This window comes from Helianthus annuus, chromosome 15 (genome assembly GCF_002127325.2).
Source record: "Helianthus annuus cultivar XRQ/B chromosome 15, HanXRQr2.0-SUNRISE, whole genome shotgun sequence".
Classification (NCBI taxonomy): Eukaryota; Viridiplantae; Streptophyta; class Magnoliopsida; order Asterales; family Asteraceae; genus Helianthus; species Helianthus annuus.
The window spans coordinates 155596435-155621056 of NC_035447.2; the positions used below are offsets into that span (position 1 = coordinate 155596435).

General features: G+C 40.5%; 1 non-coding gene and 1 pseudogene across 1 annotated transcript; one reads left to right on the plus strand and one right to left on the minus strand.

Annotated features, from left to right (window-relative positions):
* The first annotated feature begins 11086 nt into the window (after nucleotides 1-11086).
* On the plus strand, nucleotides 11087-12383 carry LOC110910766 (annotated as a pseudogene).
* Nucleotides 12384-17163: 4780 nt separating this feature from the next.
* LOC118487799 lies at nucleotides 17164-17270 on the minus strand. Its single transcript, XR_004882742.1, has one exon. It is a non-coding gene; the product is annotated as a small nucleolar RNA R71 (small nucleolar RNA).
* Between the last annotated feature and the right edge of the window lie 7352 nt (nucleotides 17271-24622).

Sequence of the window (24622 nt, forward strand, 5' to 3'; positions counted from 1 at the left end):
CTATAGTAATTCGAGTACCAGCCCATGTATTTTATCATTGGGCCCCAGCCCATGCATCTTAGCAATTTGGGCCTAGCCCAAAAATTTATCATTGGGCTCCAGCCCATGTATCTTAGCAATTTGGGCGTAGCCCAAATATTTTATCATTGGGCCCCAGCCCATGTATCTTAGAAATTTAGGCCTAGCCCAAATATTTTATCATTGGGCTCCAGCCCATGTATTTTAGTAATATGGGCCTAGCCCAATTTGATTTTTAGGAGTCCATATATTTAACAATCTTGCATTTTGTAAAAAATTACTAAATATGTAATTTTTATAATTTTCATTCTTTTATTAAAGAATATTTAGAAATTTTGTATTTTTCTTTCAACTTTCCGGAATTGTTATCGGTGATATATATACATATATTCGCCCGGTTGTCTAAAAATATATTGTTAGACACGTCGTTGTGATCGCTTAATATATATTTCTTGTGAGCTCGTCCATTTATTCGCTCATGGATATAATATGTTTAGGATTTATTTATATCCGTTTTCATTGCATTTCTTTGGGAACACGTAGTAAACATGTATATGTATTTTTGTGTCTTTTTATACTTGTTTCATACAAGTATTTCTTGGTATCATGGGTGTATTATTTTGATCACCCCAAGGGTATCTAAGTACATACACATAGCATATAATACATATACTTGATGAGTTTCCAAAATATATAATTCTTGTCAAAAATTATACTTATATATGGTTATTATTTTCACCCATTTATTTTTGTGGAAATATATATTCAAGTTCATAAGAACTCCTGAGAATTTGGAACTTAACCATTTTCATCAAAGCTTCCATAATGACGTTTAAGCCCACTAACCGCGTTTAACTTTGTTAATCACCCCTTTAACCCTATTTTTAATCGCCATTAGATTTTTAGAAAAATTCGCCATAGTTTCCCCTAAACTATGGCGTTTCCCACGTTTTCAAAACGCGTTTAGATCATCAAATCAATTTTCAAATCATCATTAATTCATCAAGATTTCCAAAAATCCTTTTTCAGGCATTAATCACAAAATTTTATCTTCAAATTCTTATGAGCATATTACTTGCACAAATCTATCCAAGACTTTAAAATAACCATTTTCAAGTTCATCATTATATAAACTTGATTCTAATTATTTTTCATTCTTAAAATTTCCATGTTTTTGTAAAAATTTTTAAGACTCTTTTATGCTTCACTTTGTAAAGTAAAAATTTCCATAATCAAGTTCATTAGAGTTTTTAAGACTTTGTCACATGGTTATTCTTGGTTTCAAATTTACTTAATCATGTTTACGTACACATGCTCATAATATTTGAAGTTGATGATCTTGTGTGATTTAAACACTCATATGTTTAAATCACATTTTTAAGTTTAACATGACTAGATTATCACTAATCTAAAATACTACATAAAGTTAATCACAAGATCATCATAAATGTAAACTTTAAACCATTAATCTTAACAAAACTAACATAATCATCAAGATTACATCAACTAACTATACTAATCTACACAAATAATCACATAAATAATCATGATTAGTAGATTATTAAGTTTGAGATTAGGGTTTTTGATTATGTTTTTCTTGATTTTCAAGATAATCAACTTGTACTTCTTAAATCTATACATGATAAGAAGCTTCAATATGGTTAGAAGAAGCTTACAACTTTGCACAAGGTGATTAAGAAATGATTAAGGCTCTAAAGAACTCGCTAATGCTTCTCCATGCTTAATCCATGCAATTAATGACATTAAAGTGCCTTGAAAGTGAGTAATTTATGGGGTTTAACGGTGATTTATGGTGGGTTTAATGTGGGTGCTTTGAGCCGTGAACAAGGAGAAGGAAATGGAGGTTTGTTTGCAACTTTGATGTGTTAGAATGATGAAGGATGGTGATGTTATATTTGTTATTATTTTCTAGATCTTTTCAACATATTAACCTTACTTCCATTACTTTCCACCATACTTGAAATCTTATAATTTCCAACCAAATATTTAGTGGGTGGGACCCACTTTGACCAAAATACATAGATGGGGGGTGGGTAAAGTTTAACTTTTTTTTTTTTTTATAAAAAGTCTAAAAAAAATCTAGATATTTAGGGGTTTAAATATAGTATGGTGTTTAGGGGTTTATTTGCACCATTAGGGGGGGTAATTAGGGATTCAGAATGTTAATCGTCAATAACTAGTTCACAAGACTAGTAGAGATTGTATTTTGATACCTTAAACGACTTTCGTTTAGTCGTCAGTTTGTTAACGACACTTTTAATTCCTACCAAACGAAGGTTTTCCGCAAGTTGTAATTCCGCAACCAAAGGATGTATGAAGTGATTTCGAGTTCCAAAATAAGCTTAACTAGTTCGCCATGTCCTCCGTGTAGTTGTTTTGGCGTCAAAAATATTCTTTATTAGCTTGTCGATTAAAAAACGGACAAGTTGCGGGGGTTGCAACGCATCGCCGAAAGCTTATGTTTCGGACACCCTATTAATATCCTCATATTGTTTTCATGTATTTGTCATCATTTGTCATATTTCCAGAGTCTCGGAAATGCTAAATTATTACTTCAGACGAGTTAATATTGTTTTATTTGTAGCGAAACAGACGTTTTAGTGATCAGGGCATTGTACCGGAAAGTCTTATATTTTTGCAAGATATGTTTTCATATTAGTGTTTTCTTATGTATATGGACTCAGTCATGTTGTTCGTGTGTCGGTTTTCATTGTTTCGTTTTGTTTTCACGGTTTGCTGGCATAAATAGTGTAACCGCGAATAGTGCGCGCAACACTTTCTACCAACACTTTTAGGACATTATTTGATTGGTTTCGAAATACGACGAAAACCAACATATGTTTTACCATTTTTTTCTTGTCCTAACACTTTTATCTAATAAACGACACATTTACGTAATTAAATTATGCTAAATGCATGAGATTATGTAAACAAAATAGTGATTAGTTTGTATGGAATTACCGGTTATTTGCCAGTTGTCACATATGCAACGGGACAAGGTTATCGTGTACGCGTCTCGTCAGCTCAAAGTCCATGAGAAAAACTACACAACCCACGATCTCGAACTCGGTGTAGTTGTTTTTGCGTTGAAGATTTGGCGACACTACCTGTATGGTACTAAGTGTACGGTCTTCACTACCATAGGAGCCTACAACACATCTTGAACCAGAAAAAGCTGAATATGCGCCAACGCAGATGGGTTGAACTTCTCAACGACTACGACTGTGAGATATGCTACCACCCAGGCAAAGTAAACTTCGTTGCCGACGCTCTTAGCCGACGAAGCTATTTACACAGTGTTCGTAATGTTCAAGCCCAACACGACCTTGAAGCTCTCATTCATGACGCTCAACACGCATGCTTCATTGAGAATACCTTGAAAGAGGAAATGAAGTGTGGAGCTAAAACCCAGCGTGTCACCAAATCGAACGGTATCTATTACTATCTCGACCGCATTTGGATTCCCAGTCGCTATAACCTTCGGGAGATGTACCAGGACCTCCGTGCTAGGTATTGATGGCCTGGAATGAAGAAGGATAATGCGCTCTATGTTTCGAAATGCCTGACTTGTTCGAAAGTTAAGGCCGAACATCAACGACCCTCTGGCTTACTCGTACAACCCGAGATCCCGATGTGGAAATGGGAGAGTATAGCTATGGATTTCAATACAAAACTCCCTCGCACGCCATCAGGTCACGATAGCATTTGGGTTATCGTTGATCGTCTTATGAAATCCGCCCACTTTCTACCGATACGAGAAGACTATAAGGTTGAACGATTAACACGAATCTATACCGACGAAGTTATTTGTCGACATGGGACACCTCGTGACATCATATCTGACCGCGATGGTCGACTTACCTCGCGCCTTTGGGAAACTTTTCAATCTGCTCTCGGTACTACTCTTAATCTCGATACCGCTTTCCATCCCCAGACCAACGGTCAGACTGAACGCACGATTCGCATCCTTGAAGGCATGCTTCGTTCGTGTGTTATAGATTTTGGTGGTAATTGGGATTCGCATTTACCTTTAGTCGAATTCTCGTACAACAACAGTTATCACTCTAGCATTCAAATGGCACCATTCGAGGCATTATATGGAAGAAAATGTCGATCGCCTATTGTATGGCACGAGATCGGAGACGCGTAAATTACCGATCCCGAGTTACTACAAGAAACGACTGACAAGATCCTCCAAATATGAGACAATCTCTTGAAAGCTTGGAGTCGTCAAAAGAGTTACGCTGATAAATGCCGCAAGCCTCTTGAGTTCGAAGTTGGTGATCACGTACTCCTAAAGGTTTCACCTTGGAAGGGGGTGATCCGATTCAGCAATAAAGGAAAGCTAGCGCCATGATACGTTGGACCCTTTAAGATCCTGGAAAGAATTGGCAAAGTGGCCTACCGACTCGAATTACCGGAGAAACTCAGCAACATACATCCGACTTTCCACGTTTCGAACCTCAAAAAGTGTCTAGCCGAAGAAAACCTGCATGTTCCTCTCTAGGATCTGCAAGTTAACGAAACCCTACACTTCGTAGAAAAGCCAGTAGAAATCATGGACCGATAAAACCAAGAAACTCCGACGCTTACGCATTCTATAGTGAAGGTTCGCTGGGAAGGCAAACGCGGCGCCGAGTTCACTTGGGAACTCGAGAGTGATATGAAAACTAAATATCCACAACTCTTCATTACGCCTGCGCCTTATTTTCGGGACGAAATTCCCTAAAAGTAGGGGAGGCTGTAACAACTCGACTTTTCAGGTCATTACTTAGATCTGTCATTTATTGCTTAATTGACTTGTACTCTCGAGATTTCGATTATCGCCAAGGGTTGTCTATTTTTAAACTATGTTTTACAACGCATTTACAACGCTTATTCAAAACGCAGTTATCACATTTAACGCTATTACAACGCATACTATTTAAACGCATTTTATCACATATCGCCTCGCATGATTATACTAAACGCTATTGCATCGTAACTCGAAATGCAGATTTACTTTTATGCATCTTAGTTATTATGTGTGTTATTTGTGTGTTTACTTGTTTAATGTTATGCGGTTATCTCATCGCAACGCTTACTCGCAACTCGCTTAAACGCAACGTAACGCTTATCACACGAAATGAAAGTTGGAAAACTAACTCGCGCAACTAGGCTGTCCGGAAAACCAATCGATCGAATGGACTATCGTCCGGATGACCATCCGCTCGGATGGCCATCCGATCGGATGATCATTCGATCGACTGGCCATCCGACACCTCGCTCTACCACCTTACCCTCTCTCACCCTATAAATGCCCGCCTGTCACATCACTGTTCACTGATGTGACAGCTCCATTCGACCAACTCGCTCCCAGCTCATTCTCAAGCACTTTTCTCTCGATTCAAGGCTATTCCGTAAGTATTTCACCCTAAATCTTGTACCTCCATCATCATTACACACTTTCTCACCATCTTCTCCATGAGAATCACCGATTTTCACCATGAAATCACCTGATTTGGACTCCTTGAAGGTGACGTCATCTCGGGTGCATATGCAAATTGGGGTGTGACGTCATCCCGTCAATATTGATCCAGATCTAAAGGATTTCTACACATTTTAGCACGAATCCCAACAAGATCTAATCATTTTCAACAGTTTTAAAACTTTTCAACTTTTCTCCACTTTCTTCACAAGACTGGTGGGATCTAGACTCATTCAGGCTCTCTACTCACTCTATAGCTGAGAACCAGTCTGGAAACGAATTTCCACCGGAGAGACGACCGATTCACGGGTTGAACATGAAATCTCATCAGGGACAGTTAGTCTGATCAAATGGGGTGGTTCCCACCCGATCGACTGAGCTGGGCTTGGTGTAGATTCCCATTGTTTGACACGTCGTCACGCCGTCTCCGTCAAACTTCAACTTTTTAACTTAGAAAATTTTACAAGTTTTCAAACATCAGGTCGCCCAATTGAATGGCCATCCGATCGAATGACTATTCGACCAGGTGACTTGTCCTTTATAACTTTCAACACTTAAACGATTTGATCAAAACGTCAAACTTCAACTTCTCAATCGAATAGCCATCCGATCGAATGGCCATCCATCCAGATGACCATCCGACCGGATGACTTGATTAAGTACTACAACGAAAACTTCAAAAGTTCAAAACAATTTACAAACACTCACACCTCATTCGAATGGCCATCCCTTCGAATGGATATTTGCCCGTTCGACTCACCATTCGACACTTATCTCATCCGACACGCTGTTTACGCACTGTTCAACGCTCATGCTACTGTTCTATACTCAGGCTAACCCAACGCGCTCCCTTCAATCCAATACAAGACTGTGTTTATTTACTAAACACATACTATGAGTATACTCGAACCCTTTTTCGCTTAACACACTTTGGGTGTTACATACATTCTCTATCAAAACACATCAACACACAACACAAAAACTTTTAACGCTAACCGCTCTTGCATGTTATACGTGATTCGATGAATGCTTGTATGTTATGTTTACACAGTGATTGTTGCCTGACACCTTAGCAACGATAGTACTATAGTTTGGACTCAGCACTTGTCATTGACATGGGTTGTTAAGGGTATTACTTCACATGGTCACAGTGGTGATAATGTGTTGCGCATTCTACACTCGTAGTCATGTCGGTTGCATACGTCATTGTCGATAGCTTACTTGATTCACATTCTACGTGTTACATGCTGGTTATGCGTAAATGCTTTCGCTATACTATATGCTACTCAAACTTGTGTACTCACCTTTACATTTTATGTATTGACTTTATTTTAACTTATGTGACAGGCTGATAGGATGCTATGTTTGCTGTGATGAATCGAGTAGGAGGTCTAGAAACCCACCGAATAATAAAATCTGAGTTGTCGGAACAGTTTACTTATTTTTGAGAAACACTGTCTGTAATAACTGTTTTTTACTTTATATGTTATTGCTATGGGACTTTAACGTTAAATATATTGTCATTAATAGTTGTTATGGATTCTCTTGGACAATTTGTTTCGCTTAGTTTCACGCCCCGATGTTTCCGCCATCGGTTGGGGTCTGACAAATATGAAGTTCATGCAATCTGCTATATTAATTTCATGTAACATACATTCATATATAACTCAAATATAAAACTCTTTTTACATAAATAAAGCTCACTAGTTAACGGGATTACAACATAAATAGGATCGGTACAAAACGAATCGTGTGGGTTGTCACATCATACCCCTGTTAACAGAAATTTCGTCCTGAAATTTAGCATACAGATACTGGACAACCGAGTATTCTTACGGGGTGTCATAGTTTGGCTTAGCTTTTCCAAACTCCTGATGACTTTTTGGAAAAGTTAATAAGTCAAAATGGAGTGACTTATTGACTATTCTCCTCACATACACTCAGAATCCCAAACACCATTTAACTTTTCAAAAAGTCAATAATAAGTTAGCTAAAACAAACAATCCCAAACACCCCCGTAAAAATTATAGAAATAGAGAGCTTTCGAGTGTCACCTCCCTAAAATCACCACCGTAATCAACCCTGCAAAACAGGAATTCAAAATATCTAGAGTAAATTACAAAAATCGTCCTTTATATATGTCACTTATTGCAAACTGTGTCATTTGTCTTCAATAATTACAGAAAACGTACTCGATGTTTGCAAACCCTTGCAAGTTATGTCCTTTAGCCCTAACCCAGTTAAATTTTGTGGTTAAATCTAAAAAAATGGACCCCACATAAGGGTATTTTTGTGGTTAAATCTGACCAAATGGACCCCATGTGAGAGTAAAATGACCAAAATACCCTCATGTGAGGTCCATTTGGTTAGATTTAACCACAAAAAATTAACTGAGTTAGGGCTAAAGAACATAATTTGCAAAGTTTTGCAAACATCGAGTACGTTATTGAAAATAAAGGACACAATTTGCAATAAGTGATATACATAAATTTTTGTAATTTACTCAAATATCTATTGACCATGATCAAAGTTTTGATTAAAATGAGCTGAAAAGAAATCAATGGGTGTTTTGATGGTTGCTTAAATTTTGACCAGTATAACTTTTTGGTTTTGGCGGTGTTATTGCTTGTGTTGGTGTTGGTTTGGGGACAGACTGATTTAACATCTCAGATAACATATCAGTCGACATAGTCCGAATTAAACCGCATAACAAACTAAACCAATATAAATTAAAGGTTTTCGAAATTCGAATACTAAAATAAATTACATCTGCCTGCAGTTTGTGGCAGTGATTTTGATTCTAGTACGATGAAGCTGTCAAAAACCAAAATCAGTGAGTCATCGTTCACCTCTTCTTCGTGTCAACGTCACAGAGCATCTCATCTCCCAACACTGTCGGCGATTCTTCCTATTTCTTGTCGCCAAAACCAGCGATCACCGGACGACCACGACAACATGCAGGTACCCTCCTTTTTACAATTTTCATTCCATCGATTATGAAAGTTTTTTTAGTTTTTTTTTTTTTTTTTTTTTTGTCATTTAACAGGAGGTTCGTGAATTGAGTTCTTCTACAAATGAAAGTCAACAGAAATCAACCAAAAGTAAGTCACCGGAAGACCACCATGAGATGCAGGTACTCTAAAATTCTCCCCCTTTTCTTTTGTGTTCATCCGACCATTTTAATAACTCCTTGGGATTCTGATAGGACCCAAGTCACCATAAATCCAAACAAAATCACTCAACGATCCAGGTACAACCAACCCCCAAAACCCACCCTTTTTTTCGATGATTTGTATATCATTTCACACGAAAAAGAACAATTACAAAATAATGGCAGGTAGTCGGGCAACAAGTTGCGCCGCCACCCTTTTTGTGCTTTTATTTCACATTTGTAACTTACTTTCTCTACACTGACTAATTAACAAGTCCTTTTAGTTTTAATTCCGGAGAAATTTACGAGAATAGCCAAGAATAAGTTTGATTTACCAAAATGGCCACCTCATGCATGGGTGGAGCAGGGCTTCACCGATTACGAGACACCTTATGCCTCCTTAAATATAGAAGTGACATGTGTCCGTGACTCATCCCATCATCCCATGTGTCCGTGACTCATCCCATGCGTTGTCGACTCATCCCACGAGTCCTTAAATATAGAAGTGACACGTGTCTCAATGGGATGAGTCACGGACGCATGTGATGAGTCAGCAAACGCATGGGATGAGTCACGGACGCATGTGATGATGGGATGAGTCACGGACCCATGAGATAATGGGATGAGTCACGGACGCATGGGATGCCTCAAATCTCGCTAAAAGTAAATTTTATGAGTCACGGACGCATGGGACGTATGTGACGCATGGATGTCATTGAGACACGTGTCACTTCTACATTGGTGGACACATGAATGAGCCATGTAGACGCATAAGATGTCTCGTAATCGATGATGCCCTGCTCTACCGACGCATGAGGTGGCCATTTTGGTAAGTCAAACTTATTTCTTGGCTATTTTCGTAAAGGGAAAATTATAAAAATGTCGGTTGACCAAACAGGTTTTCAAATTTGTCACGCTCCTGCGTCCTTGGAGCGGCACATTATGCGCGGGATGCGTCCGGAGAGTTGCAGGTTTCCGACGAGTTTTCCGGCGAGTTATTTTCCACAATTCTCCCAAAATCAATTGATTAGAAGAAAAAGTTTACTGACTTGTGTGAGAAAAAAGAAGTTGAATATTTTTTCAAGTTCTATGCAAGCAAGATGTTGAAGATAAGTTGCAGAATTCTTTGCATCTGTGTTCGGTTGTTCAAGAGAGAGAAAGAGGGGGAAAACCAGGGGCTGGTTGTAGGTTTTAAGGTTCTCCACTATTTGTGGTGTTTGGATTGAAGGAAAGAAGCCATGCGTCAGGTCATGATCATGAATGGTGGTAAGGAAGCGGTGGCTCAGTCTTTTTTTCAATTGTTGACGGTAAGCAGCTCAGTTCTCTTTCTGCAACTTATTATACCATGGTATTCAAGCAATGGCCACCCACATGCATTTTATTTTTATTTTACTTGTTTTTTTTTCTGTATATGAATTTTGACTCTTTGTTCAGTAACTCGCCGGAAAACTCCTCGGAAATCTGCAACTCGTCGGAAATCTCACCGGACGCTTCAAAAACTTGAAGGACGCATTCCGTGGCCACGTGTCCACTTTTTATTGGATTTTGCTTTAAGGACGCATCCCGTGCTTGAAGGACGCATCCCGCGCATAATGTGCCGCTCCAAGGACGCAGAAGCGTGACAAATTTGAAAACATATTTGGTCAACCTACATTTTCGTAATTTTCCCTTTCGTAAATTCCTCTTAATTCTGTTCTCGACAATCTCACCTGTAATGACGTGGCATAAGTTGAAAACTATTTAATTTAAGTGAAAATTACAAAACCAAAACCACTTTCACCTTCATGCATGGAATGTAGCTTGAAAAAAACACCCCACCCCTCCTTTCCCTCTTTTCCACCCACCAGCTCCACCATCACTTCTTCGTCAAACTTGCAACTTCTGATGATGATCAACTTGCATCAAGTAAGATCTCCTAAAATTACTACATGAGCAACAGTCATAATAGCATCCTTTTAAGGCAAAAAAAGTTGTATCAATGCCGCCGGCAAGTGGGCCGGATTCATCATAAATTCATTTACACGATCCGTCAACTTTATGCATGTTCTATTACGCTGTGCTAACCGGAGAATGACCAGAGGTATTGAGGTAAACTTTTCACCGCAGTAGCTATTACCGTTGTGCTGTATTTACCGGAGTTTTTACACTCTCAAACGAATTCACCGGTTGGATCAACCATTTTTTAATTACTAAGACAGTGTATTACCAGTCTCTCCAAAATCACTTCTACTATTCTTAATAGTGATGTCGGTCACTAGTTTATACAAACTTGACTAATTGTCGGTCACTAGTTTATAGTTTGGATTATTAAGATCCGATTCCAGCAAACAAATTCTTATCCGTTAAAATGGGCTTGTAATCGGCAAGGAAAATGAAAGTTATTGATCAAAGTGACAAGAGTATATAAATTATCAGCCAAAAGTTGCACACATCAGTGTTTACATATCAACTGTTGTAACAGGGGAAACGTGAGCTAAGCTCACCTACAGTAGACACTGGATAAGGAAAAAGCAAGATGAACAAGAAAATCAAACATGGGTATCATTCTGTTGAAGGAAAAATGCCTCATTCAACTGAAGATTATGTTTTCGCACAATTCAAACAGATTGATGACAACGAGCGCGGCCTATTTGCTGTGTTCGACGGTCATTCAGGTCGACAAGTTCCCGATTACTTACTCTCACATTTGTTCGACAACATCATAAACGAGGTAAAGCAATCATCATATACTGCTCCTATATATTTACCTACCTTAATCAAGTTTGTTATGATAATTTGGACGGTAGCCCGACTTTTGGACTGAACCAGAGGAAGCCGTTAAAAGAGCATATGAATTCACTGATTCTATGATCGTGAACAAAGCAATCAAGAAACGTAAAGGGGGTTCGACTGCTGTTACTGGCTTACTGCAATCTTGATTAATTGTGAGAAGTTGGTGGTAGCCAACGTTGGTGACTCACGTGCGGTTTTGTGCCAAGATGGTGTGGCCAAACAGTTATCGGTTGATCACAAGCCTAACAAGGAGCGCAAAGTTATCGAAGAAAGGGGTGGATTTGTAACGGAATTCGCAGGTAGTTACATAAAGAAACCGAACTTTTACCTTTGTTTTTTTTTATGTTAGTTTACATATCTAAGTTTATGTATTAGTTATAAGTAATATTAATTGCCCATACCGAGCTTAATTAATTGACTAATAGACGCACAAGAACACATTCATTTCTTTGTTTATGTTGGCTCATTTACGTTTACTCGAACATGTATATAATTCAATGAATGAACATGAACTACAAAAAACTGTTTGAACATGAACAAGTCCCGCTCATATCCCCCTTGGGTTCGTTTAAAGTCCTATTCCCATGTATCAACAATCACAAAAATGCAACATTTTTAAAAGTAATCAAGATTGATCTTGGTGCGTGCACAGGGGATTGTCCGCGCGTGGATGGATGCTTGGCAATGTCGAGGGCGTTTGGTGATAAAAGGTTGAAAGAACACATCAGTTCAGAACCGGATGTGTGGGTGGGGGATGTAGACGACGAGAGTGAGTTTCTGATCTTGGCGAGCGATGGCATTTGGAAGGTTATGTCGAACGAAGAGGCCGTGGATTGTGTGAAGGGTGTGGAGGATCCACGGGCAGCAGCAAAGCAGCTGATCAAAGAGGCGCTGGCGAAGAAAAGCAGGGTTGATATTTCATGCATTGTTGTTAGGTTTCAGTGAGATTTTGGTCTAAAGTTAAAAAGTTGAATGTTTCATGTATGATTAATTTGTAGAGTAAAATGCACGGATGCTCCCTGTGGTTTGGTAAAATTTCACATTTAGTCCCCAACTTTTGAAAATTACACTCTTGCTCCTTGTGGTTTGCTCGATTGTTACTCGGATAGTCCCTGGAGTGGATAACCGTTATTTTATGGTGTTAAGTAGCTGTGAAATGACAAAATTACCCCTTTTATGATAAAACAAAATAAATAAAATAAATATATGTTTGGAGGCCCACTTATGAAGCAAAATTACCCTTACGAAGCAACTGGAATGAGTAGCTACAGAGGGAGTGGAGGAACTAGGGACCGGCCACATGTGCATATAATAAGCGCATCAACGATTCTAGATCAGCAATCAAACAACAGAAAGTTCGAATTACAGAAGCTTGATTGAGAATTGAGGGCATGTTTGGCTAAGCTTTTCAAAACAACTTATTGGCTTATTGACTTATCAAAAAGCCAATTAGTTGTTTTTGTGATTGGCTAAGCCAAAAGTCCTTTTAGAAATGGCTTTTTGCAAAGAAGAAAAAGGAGGTTTCAAGAAGTCACAATATTGTGACTTCTTGGCCAGCTTTTAACTTTTCAAACTATAAATTACCAATATACCCCTTCTTTACCCCCTTATATCTAAAAGAATGCCCATTTTAGTCATTTTACATCAATAAGCTAATCCAAACACTTTTTTTAAAAACTCCTTTTCAAAAAGTCCTTTTCTCAAAAGTCCTTTTTCAAAAGTCGTTTTTTAACTATAATAAGCTTAGCCAAACATGCCCTGAATAAACAACTGTGTGGATTTGAATTAGGGCTTTTTTGATGTGTGGCAAAACGATGTCGTAAAGGGGGGATTCGGGTTGTAGGATAGATGTATGTGTGTGAGGTGAGTGAAACAGAATCGACGAGATTTGTTGCCAGACTTTGGAATGAATGGTTATTGAAGATACATATCCGAGGTCGGATATTACCCACCAAGGACAAGCGTCCTAACGTGTCCGCTCCGTACCCAAATAAAAGTGACAGCTCTGTCCTCCACATAATTCCGGAGACGAACCACCATTCAAGTGCGTCTGGCCGAATGACGTCATCCCAGTTGACCACTATAAATACCTCACCAAAGTACAACGCCAAGTACGATTTTCTGAACCTCCGTCCTTACTTTCTCTCTCTATTTTCTCTCTCTATACAAATACTTATCCTCACGCCGGAGGGTGGTCGCAGAGAGGCCCTCCCATCTCTGCGGCGAGCCTAACGGTTTTCTGTTTTGCAGGAACCTTTTCCTAACTTTTTACAAGACCCAAACCTTCGATTACAGGCTCCGGCCTCGACTCGACTTTTTGGTTCTTCAATTGGCGCCATCCGATTTCACAAGCTCACAGTCCTTCACTTTAGTGAATTTCTTGAGCAGTAAACTGATCTATGGCGGCCTCGAGTTCCATGAATTCGGGAACCATAGCTGTTAGTACACAAACTACAGCACCAGTACGTGTTAGTCCTTTGAGTTCAGGGCCAGGAACAACTTTGCCGTTCATTCTGGTTCCAACATCTCAAACATCAGAATTCGATGCCGAATTCTTGTCAAAAAATGCAAGTCTTCTTCGAAGACTAAAAGCCCAGCAGGCTAGAGATGAAGAAATCCTCGGTTTACGAACCAGGCTCTTTCATGATGAAACTCCGGTAAGGACTACGGGTCCTACAATGTTCACCCCTCCTACTTTCTCCACAGTTGTTACCTCGGAAACTTATAACGGATTTGTGCAGGGTTCTTCCGGACCATCTCCTGCAATGGCAATACGAAATGAAACACAAATGGAAGCAATTAATGATCCGGAGCTCACCAAGCCTTATCATCTGGTCTCCATGACTGTCAAGTCTAAATTCAGCGCCCGCATCACACACGCTAAGCTCCCTCCGAAGCTCAAAATGCCAACTACGGTAAAAAGTATGATGGTACGACTGATCCAGATGATCAAATGTTCGACTTGGACGGAGCTGCGCGAGTAGAACAATGGCCGATGCCGGCGTGGTGCTTCATGTTCGCGCAAACACTAACCGAGGCTGCCCGAGTATGGTTTGACGCACTGAATGAAGGAGAGATAAATGACTTCGAGGAGTTCCGAAGATTGTTCCTCCAGAACTTTAGCCAACAACGGCACTACTCCAAAGAAATCTGATGTGTGTAAAATGCAACATATAAATCACATCAATTAAGGCATAAAACTAACCCTTTTTAAGTACTAATGTTGGAAAAAGAGTGTTTTTGTCTTCCTTTTGTATTTTCAGGATGAAATGAGCTCAAAATCACAAAAGAAGCAAAAAGACAACTAATTCTAGCATAAATACAAGAAAAGGAACAAAAGTAGACTGCCCGGACCCTCAACGGCACCTCCCAAGGCAAAGAAGAGAAAACAGAGTCTGAACACGCCCCGTGTCCAGCGAACACGGGGGCGTGCCCAGGAAGCAGCAGAAAAGACAAACCAGTAGAAGCTTCCAGTGCCCACCACGGGGTCGTGTCCAGCGGGCACGGGGGCGTGGTGAAAGTGCAGCAGGCGCATTAATTGTAATTGCGAATTACAATTAATGAAGAGAGAGAATGTCAGACGGGCACGGGGGCGTGTCCAGCGGACACGGGGCCGTGCCCAGCCTTCTGTTCAGCCTATAAATAGGGGTGCTTGGCTTCATTCCATTACATCCCTTGGCACACCACCTCTCTCACACCTCATCCACCACCCACCACCACCATAACACCATCATCCACCACCATCATCCATTGTCCATCGTAGAGTGTGTGAGTCGTCTCGGGATTCAAGATTGATCGTAAGAGTTCTTGACAATCAAGGCCATGTTTGCCTAAGTCTCTTACATCACTTGGTGAAGACAAGTGTTTAGTATAATACTTTTTATTTTTAATCTTTTGCACTTTTTATTTGGTTTTGTATTAATGACTTTAATAACTAGTTACTTATGTTGAAGGTGATCTTTCCTTATCGTTTGTCCGTGGTGTCTTGGCGTTATTTTACTGTCCATATAAAATAAAAGATTTTCACCATTCATATCTCCACGGTCTATATGGAGGTATGTTGGCTACATGGTCGGGGGTTAAGGGAACGGTTTGGTAAGGGTCTTGCCCTTGTTCAGCGTTTAGAGGTCCTGCTTGGGACCCGGGTCAAATTTAGTAGGATCTCCTTCAATGCCCATAGGTATTGGATGGCGGGGATCCAAACTCTTTGACCCCCTCATAAGTTAACTACTATTAATACTATAACCCGGCTATTTAGGACTGTATCCCTGCTGACTCAGACTACTTAGCCGAGGGTAACGTCATCGCCAAAAGCGGGGCCTACCACAATTTGCATTAATAACTTAATTCATTATCTTTCAATAATCCGACCCTTTAGGATTGTATCCTTGCTGACTCAAACTACTGGGTTGAGGGTAACGTCGCCTTCAAAAGAGGGGCCTACTACAATAACTAAGATAATCTCTTAAACAAGTGCAAAAGTGCGAAAATAATCAAAGGTTATACTAATACACGTGTCGGATCCAAGTGATTCATCTTGTCTATCTGTTTTTATTTTATTTTATTTTTCAGCATTTAGTTAGTTTTTATTTTCTTAGATTAAAACATTTTTCTCACTTTTTGATTTGATTAGATGTTGAGGATAAACCGGTATTAAAAGCTCTTGTGTCCTTGGACGACCTCGGTATCTTACCAACACTATACTACGTCCACGATGGGTGCACTTGCCCATATGTGTGTTTAGTGTTAGTAAATATCGTGTTTTATAAATTTAAAACTTGGCTAAAAGTGTAAAAAGGGGCTTAAATATACATCTAAATTATATACACACCGACACGCATCAAGTTTTTGGCGCCGTTGCCCGGGACACAAGGATTTTAAGAAAGTTAGGAATCAACGGCCTAATCATATTTTTATTTAATTTTTTAGGATTTTTTTTTCTTAGATTTTCAGCTTCTGCAGAGCTCAACACGGGGCCGTGCCTGGTCGGACACGGGCCGTGCTCAGCATCGTTACTGGCAGTTTTTGTTTTTCAAGTTACAGAAGGCTGACCACGGGGCCGTGCCGGTGCAACACGGGGCTGTGTCCAACTTCCAGTAACAGGGATCTGGAAAACAATCACTGTAATTCCGACCACGGGGCCGTGTTCGCTCAACACGGGGCCGTGGTGAACCTTCTGACCAACATTCTTTTCTGTTTTTATTGCAGGACTTGGAACCCGACGCCAACCTCACGTAGTGTATGAGCTCCAGTTCCAATAAAGACATAAAAGAACCGCTAGAAGAACCCGAACGCTTTCTCAGAAAAAGGTTAAAAGCCAAAAACCAAGAGAAGGTTTCGGGTGATCCACCTCCAATGGCGGACCAACGTACCCTTATGGATTATCTACGACCCACCGTAGGTAATCTAGGCGCCGCTATCAATGCCCCGAATGTCGAAGCCAATAACTTCGAACTTCGACCACATTTGATACAAATGCTCCAAAACTCCGCAACCTTCCACGGGCTTGCGGACGAGGATCCCCATCTACATATAACTATTTTTTTTAGAAATATGTGATACCTTTCGGATCAACGGAGCATCAAACGACGCCATCCGCCTTCGTATGTTTCCATTCTCACTAAAAGACCGAGCGAAAGCTTGGCTCAACGCCCTCCCAGCTGGATGGGTAAACACCTGGGATGAACTAGCCCAAAAATTTCTATATAAGTATTTCCCTCCTGCTAAAACTGCTAAATTAATGACTGAAATTAATACATACTCACAAGAGGACGGGGAATCCTTATATGAAACTTGGGAAAGGTTCAAGGAGCTATTACGCAAGTGTCCCCATCACGGCCTCGCAATATGGCAACAAGTATCCACTTTCTATAATGGATTGTTGCCACACACTAGGCAGACACTTGATTCTAGCTCCGGAGGACTTTTAGGTAATCGACGCCCACACGAAATATATAATCAAATTGAGGAAATTGCTCAAACCAATTTTCAATGGCACACCCCCCGGGGAAATAAGTCTATCGCCCCGGGCGCCCATAAGGTCGATGAAAGCACTTCTTTACAAGCCCAAATCGAGGCTCTTTCTTCAAAGATAAAAAAATTGGAAATGACAAAAACAGTCTCGGTTATGGCTTGTGAAGGGTGTGGTGGGTCACATGAAAATTGGAGTTGCATGAAAGAAACAGACGATCAACAAGAAATGGTAAACTACATTGATAATAGACCTAGGCCGTCGGGTCCCCCAACGGGAACTTACAACCAAGGATGGCGAAACCACCCAAACCTTGGTTGGAGGGAACCCGGCAATAGTAGTAACCAACAAACCCAACGAACAAACTTTCAGCAACCAAGAAATGAGTCACAAAATTTCACTCAACAACAAGGTGGACGAGAAAGGCTCGAAGATACTATATCTCGCCTCGTCTCTGACACTGATAAGAAAAACTCGGAAAGATTTCTACAATTAGAATCTAATTTTAGGAATCAACAAGCTAGCATTCAAAACATAGAAAAACAAATAAATCAAATAGCTCAAAATTTTTCCGAGAGACCGCAAGGCGCATTACCTAGCAATACCGAAACAAACCCAAAGGCGCAAGTTCACCTCATCACACTACGAAACCGCACCGTAGGACCTGCAGAAGTACCACCACCTACGGAAGACACAGTGCCAACACCTCTGCAGGAGAAGAACTCTCCTCCATCACTAGAGCCTACCAAGGCTCCTCGAGTTCCGTACCCCGGTAGGTTAATTCGTCAAAAGACCAATGAGCAATTCGCAAAATTCGAAAGTCTGTTAAAACAATTGCATGTCAATATTCCTTTTATCGAAGTCCTAACCCAAATGCCCAAATACTCTAAATTTATGAGGGACTTCCTTACACATAAGAAGAAAATTGAAAATTTGCAATTAGTTAATTTAGGCGAAGAATGCTCTGCCCTCGTACTCAATAAACTGCCCCAAAAGAAAATCGATCCCGGAAGTTTCACGATTCCGTGCTCAATAGGGGAATCACCCGTTCGCAATGCCTTGGCCGACCTAGGGGCTAGCATTAACCTCATGCCCTCATCAATGTTCAAAAGGCTTGGCTTGGGAACCTCGAGCCCTACAAAAATGAGCATACAACTCGCTGATCGATCCGTCAAATTCCCACAAGGTGTCATCGAGAATGTCTTGGTAAAGGTAAGCAGATTCGTTTATCCAGTTGACTTTGTCATACTCGATATGGAGGAAGACACCGAGGTCCCCCTTATACTAGGGAGACCCTTCCTTGCCACAGCACAAGCAGTGGTAGATATAAATGACGGGACACTCACTTTGAGGTATGGGGATGATGAAGTGAAGTTCGGAGTTGGGAAGAGAATAGAGGACGACGACCCAGTAAATTACATGAAGGTTATTGATTCGAGCTTGGATGCTGCTCTCCGACGGTGTAACATGGGAAGCAAGGCATCCCACTCAGAAGATATATAACCTCGAATCGGGTCTAGCCAAGGACCCTTATAAACGTGGCGCACCACGGAGGCATTCCGCGGAACTATCCTTAGTTTAGTTTAATCTTTTAGTTTTTGCAGAATAAAACACACTCATGGTGGTAATGGATGAAAAAGGGAACGAGAAAAAATGGAACCATGCACGAAGAACAGAGCAACCCGACAAAAATCTCCATCACAGAAGACTCAACACGGGCCGTGTCCAACCAACACGGCCCCGTGCTGAGCCACCTGCAGAAAATCACCCAGTTCAGGTAACTGGACACGGGCCGTGTTCAGCGGACACGCCCCCGTGTCCAGGCTTCTGTTTCAATTCTCTAATTTTTGTTACTGGCACTTGACCACGGGGCCGTGCCCAGTCACCACGGGGCCGTGTCCAGGATGCCAGTAACATAAATCTTTGCTTTTTAACATGCTTTTACACATTCTAATCAACCAAAAACATTATTTTTGGACACATTGAGGACAATGTGTAATTTAAGTGTGGGGGGATGCTAAAACCTTGAAATTTTGCAAATCCTAAACACAAGCCTTACACAAAACTCTATTGGAACCGCTAAACACCCCAAATTTTTTCAAATTTTTTTCATTTTTTTTATTTACTTGTCTTAGTTTAAGTTGGGAATAACAAGTTCTAAAAAAAAAGTTATATTTTTACAAGTTTACAGCCGATAGCGTCGTGATAACAAAGAACCAACATAAGAAAATTATGAAACGGCATAACAAGTCTAGTTAAAAATTCGATTATATATACTTGATCACATAAAAAACCCATTCCCACAAAATTGAGTTTTGAGACTTTATTGAGCATAAAAATATACACATTTAGACTAAATGCTCATTTTTTCGTTTCTTGTGTGAATAGCCGCTTGGTTCTTACAAATCTAGAACTTGCCACGACGATACATTCTCGGTCCTTACCAACTTAAACCCAAGTAAGTAAATGATGGAGGCATTAGGACTAACCATTTTTTCTTTCAAAACCATTATTTTTCAATTTTTTTTATCACCTACCCAAAATCCCCCTAGATAGCCCCTTTGAGCCTAAACCTTTCATTTCATTACCCTAAAACCCTTTTTACCCACCAAAAACCTTTTTATTTTTCACCCTTTATTTTAGTAACAAGCTCGGTTTTTCGTTAAACTCGCCTTTTTATAAAAAAAAAACAAAAAAAACAATGATGAAGTCAAAAACAAACAAAAGCTATATAAAAGCTTGTTTGGAGAAATACTTCAAAATAAAAAAAGTCGCTAAAGACAAGGTATTTTACGAAAACCGACGCTTTTTACGATTTTTCGCCCTTTTTACTAACCACTAACCCAACCACCCACCTTTAACCCAAGCCTAACCCTTCACCCCAAAAGTCCTCTTGATATTTACAAAGGTAAAAAGTTAAAAAGGAGGAGGATTGATTGCTTGGCAAGCCTATGGAAGGCGTAAGTTCCATGCCGCTCTCGAGTGATTCACTAAAAATATACACCTTCGGCCGAGTGTTGAGTGATCCCCCGTGAGGTATGTGAACTTGTATATAAATGGAATTTTAATAAGGCATGCTATGCCCAAATAAGTAATTTATCTTATGAAACGTTCAAAATAAATCATAACGAATAGGATTGTAAATAAATAAAAATAAAACTTACTAAGACCTTGGATTCCCGACACTCTAGGACAAGCTAAAAACTTTCTCTTCTACCTATTCCATTTGGGAGTGTAAGCCACATTTAAAGAGTTTTGCTTGAGGACAAGCAAAAGTTCAAGTGTGGGGGTATTTGATGTGTGTAAAATGCAACATATAAATCACATCAATTAAGGCATAAAACTAACCCTTTTTAAGTACTAATGTTGGAAAAAGAGTGTTTTTGTCTTCCTTTTGTATTTTCAGGATGAAATGAGCTCAAAATCACAAAAGAAGCAAAAAGACAACTAATTCTAGCATAAATACAAGAAAAGGAACAAAAGTAGACTGCTCGGACCCTCAACGGCACCTCCCAAGGCAAAGAAGAGAAAACAGAGTCTGAACACGCCCCGTGTCCAGCGAACACGGGGGCGTGCCCAGGAAGCAGCAGAAAAGACAAAACAGTAGAAGCTTCCATTGCCCACCACGGGGCCGTGTCCAGCGGGCACGGGGGCGTGGTGAAAGTGCAGCAGGCGCATTAATTGTAATTGCGAATTACAATGAATGAAGAGAGAGAATGTCAGACGGGCACGGGGGCGTGTCCAGTGGACACGGGGCCGTGCCCAGCCTTCTGTTCAGCCTATAAATAGGGGTGCTTGGCTTCATTCCATGTCATCCCTTGGCACACCACCTCTCTCACACCTCATCCACCACCCACCACCACCATAACACCATCATCCACCACCATCATCCATTGTCCATCGTAGAGTGTGTGAGTCGTCTCGGGATCCAAGATTGATCGTAAGAGTTCTTGACAATCAAGGCCATGTTTGCCTAAGTCTCTTACATCACTTGGTGAAGACAAGTGTTTAGTATAATACTTTTTATTTTTAATCTTTTGCACTTTTTATTTGGTTTTGTATTAATGACTTTAATAACTAGTTACTTATGTTGAAGGTGATCTTTCCTTATCGTTTGTCTGTGGTGTCTTGGCGTTATTTTACTGTCTATATAAAATAAAAGATTTTCACCATTCATATCTCCACGGTCTATATGGAGGTATGTTGGCTACCTGGTCGGGGGTTATGGGAACGGTTTGGTAAGGGTCTTGCCCTTGTTCAGCGTTTAGAGGTCCTGCTTGGGACCTGGGTCAAATTTAGTAGGATCTCCTTCAATGCCCATAGGTATTGGATGGCGGGGATCCAAACTCTTTGATCCCCTCATAAGTTAACTACTATTAATACTATAACCCGGCTATTTAGGACTGTATCCCTGCTGACTCAGACTACTTAGCCGAGGGTAACGTCACCGCCAAAAGCGGGGCCTACCACAATTTGCATTAATAACTTAATTCATTATCTTTCAATAATCCGACCCTTTAGGATTGTATCCTTGCTGATTCAAACTACTGGGTTGAGGGTAACGTCGCCTTCAAAAGAGGGGCCTACTACAATAACTAAGATAATCTCTTAAACAAGTGCAAAAGTGCGAAAATAATCAAAGGTTATACTAATACACGTGTCGGATCCAAGTGATTCATCTTGTCTATCTGTTTTTATTTTATTTTATTTTTCAGCATTTAGTTAGTTTTTATTTTCTTAGATTAAAACATTTTTCTCACTTTTTGATTTGATTAGACGTTGAGGATAAACCGGTATTAAAAGCTCTTGTGTCCTTGGACGACCTCGGTATCTTACCAACACTATACTACGTCCACGATGGGTGCACTTGCCCATATGTGTGTTTAGTGTTAGTAAATATCGTGTTTTATAAATTTAAAACTTGGCTAAAAGTGTAAAAAGGGGCTTAAATATACATCTAAATTATATACACACCGACACGCATCAAAATCACTGAAGTTCATAACATCCGAAGAAAGGATGGAGAATCTTTGGATAGTTTCATAGACCGTTTCAATCGGGAAAGCATGCAGATCAGCGGGGTAGTCGACCAATTAAGGATCTCCGGATTCTGTCATGGTGTTCGGAACAACCAGCTAGTTGAGAAACTGCACGAGAATCTGCCAAAAACCATGGAAGTATTAATGGAGCGAGCCAGAGCTTTCGCTCGAGGGAAGAATGCATGCAATCCAGCTCCAGAGTCAGATCATAAGATGTCCTCCTGGAAGAAAAATGGAGGGTCCGTATTCGATAAGGCTCCGTCTGGCAGTAGAGGACGATCACATCCTTACAGCAGGAATGATAGACCTCAACGGGGAAGAAACTCCGGATCAAGATTTTACAACTTATCGGATCTTTCCAAAACTCCTAGTGAAATCCTCAGCGCCGAAGGTGCAAGCTTCCCGGCCCCACCAAAGCTCCGAAACCCAGGCGATAAAAACTCCAAGAAGTACTGTGATTACCATCATGCGCGGGGTCACAACACGGATGACTGTTGGTCTTTAAAGCAAGAAATAGAGAAGGCAGTTCGCTCCGGTAAACTATCGCATCTGGTGAAAGAAGTTAAAGAGGGGAAGTCCGTAGGAAACACGGCGGATAACCCAAATAATCAGCCAACAATTTACATGATTAGAAAAATGAATAATCAGGGCATTAAGCGAACCAATCAGCACATGGCTGCCTGGATGCAGCAGCCAATTGCTTTTCCTCCAATTATCTCTGAAGAGATCAAAGACGGACCAATCATCGTATCCGCAGTGATAGCCGGTCATAAGGTCCGGAGAGTTTATGTTGATAGTGGAAGTGCTACAGAGATTATGTATCAACAGTGTTTTCAACAATTAGCTCCGCAAACCAAAGCAAAACTGATACGAGTCTCCATGCCACTGGTAAGCTTTTCCGGAGAAGTTGTACAGCCCATCGGGCAAATCACTTTGCCTACAACAATGGGGGAAGGAAACATGGTCCGAACCGTTAATTTGACATACCTAGTGGTAGATGCAAGGTCTGTCCACAACGTTATACTTGGGAGGCCGGGCATGTGCGCTTTTGGTATCATTAGCTCCACCATTTACGGTTCTCTAAAATTCCCCACCGAAGCAGGGATCGCAACGTTGCACTCTGAGTAAACGATCTGCGTAGCAGAGGTACGACAAAATAACACCGATGTTCAACCTCCGAATCTCCTTACAGAAGAATGGGCTATACATCCGCACTTCCCAGAACAAAAAAATTGCAGCTGGGGCTCAACTCCCTGAATGAACCAAAAAGAAATTATGGAAGCTCTTGTCTAATTCACTCGATGTATTTGCGTGGCAAACCTCTGACATGGTTGGAGTACCCCGGTGCTTGGCCGAGCACAAACTGAAGGTGTCGCATTCAGTAAAACTAGTGGCACAAAGAAAAAGAAACATGGCCCCAGCCCGTAACAAAGCCATCTTCGAGGACGTACGGAAGCTACTAAGTGCCGGAATTATCAGGGAAGTGCTGTACCAGACATGGGTCTCCAATCCAGTAATGGTAACAAAGAAAGATAAAACCTGGAGGATGTGCGTCGGCTTTTCCGATCTAAACAACGCTTGTCCGAAGGATTGCTATCCTTTACCGGAGATCGATTTAAAGATTGATTCTCTTTCCAGTTTCCGTCTTAAATGCTTCTTGGACGCATATAAAGGTTATCACCAAATTCAGATGGCTTTGGAAGACGAAGACAAGACCGCGTTCGTAACAAACGAGGGTCTCTTCTGTTATACTAAAATGCCGTTCGGATTAAAAAACGCCAGAGCAACGTACCAAAGATTGATGGACAAAGCGTTCAAAGACCAGATCGGAAGAAATGTAGAAATTTATGTGGATGACTTGGTCATAAAAAGTCAGGCCGAAGACAACATGATCGATGACATACTCGAAACCTTCACCAGGCTTCGGAGTATCAATCTCAAACTTAATCCCAAAAAGTGTTCTTTCGGTTTAGAAGAAGGGAATTTTCTAGGGGTATGGATAACACGGTCCGGCATACAAGCACATCCTGATAAAATCAAAGCAGTAATCGCCATGCAGCCCCCGAAGACGGTTAAAGAAATCCAATCGTTAAATGGGAAGCGGGTAGCACTCCATCGTTTCGTATCGAAAGCAGCTGATCGCTCCATCCCTTTCATGAATGTGTTGAAGAAGCGAACTGAAA